The following is an 847-nucleotide window of genomic DNA, read 5'->3' as shown; positions in this document are numbered from 1 at the left end:
GATGTTAAAGGGGGCCTGTTCGGCCCTCCTTTTCCTATAGTCCACGATCAGCTCCTTTGTCTTGCTCACATTGAGATAGATAAAGCTAGCTACATGCCAAATGGATAGGCTACCCTCATGTATCTGAAAATACATAATTGATGTTTACTGATCATGAAAAACATGCAGTTGCTTGCTGTATAACTCTGATATAGCTAAATGTGGAATAATCGGAAATGTGTAGTTCTGACTATGTTCTTCAAGAAGTAATGATATTAAAACCAAACAGTTCAAATGTATTTAATTAACAATACCTTGAAAAACGCACATAGCCAATGCACCGCATTGTGACGTTTTATTGATAACTACCTAATGGCATGAAAATATGTTTCCGCCCGGTCTCGAACCGGGGACCTTTCGCGTGTTAGGCGAACGTGATAACCACTACACTACGGAAACTTTCAGAAGTTGTCGGAACGTGATAACTAGTACAGTACGGAAACAAGCAGAAGTAGTAGCAAAGAATGATCGTGGCCACAACCCCACCACCCATAATAGACAAGCGGGACGCTGAACCCTATGGAAATTGAACACACAGTATGGCCAGGGATGACAAACTAAATAAAATAGTTCAACGGCAGTAAGGAAGGGCAAAAGTTTGGAATGGGCAGTGAATTCCATGGCAAAGTCATTTGAATTAATTTCAGGAATTTCAGGGTCAACCACACACACTCACAGGGCAGGGCACGTTATTGTTGATAACTGTATCTGAAAACCCATGTGTTATTGTTGCAGCATTGTCTATGCTGATTTACTTTTGCCCGTGGCTTCTTCGCACAATTGAACATCGCTTTGGAGGCTGCTAGCC

The 847-nt window shown here is 41.8% G+C and overlaps 1 non-coding gene across 1 annotated transcript; it reads right to left on the bottom strand.

Annotated features, from left to right (window-relative positions):
• Positions 1 to 365: 365 nt before the first annotated feature.
• trnav-aac (transfer RNA valine (anticodon AAC)) lies at positions 366 to 438 on the bottom strand. The gene has a single exon. It is a non-coding gene; the product is annotated as a tRNA-Val (tRNA).
• Positions 439 to 847: the final 409 nt, after the last annotated feature.

This window comes from Salvelinus fontinalis, chromosome 9, assembly GCF_029448725.1.
Source record: "Salvelinus fontinalis isolate EN_2023a chromosome 9, ASM2944872v1, whole genome shotgun sequence".
Taxonomy (NCBI): Eukaryota; Metazoa; Chordata; class Actinopteri; order Salmoniformes; family Salmonidae; genus Salvelinus; species Salvelinus fontinalis.
Note: the sequence above shows the minus strand (reverse complement) of the source record. Positions and strands in the feature narration are given on the sequence as shown.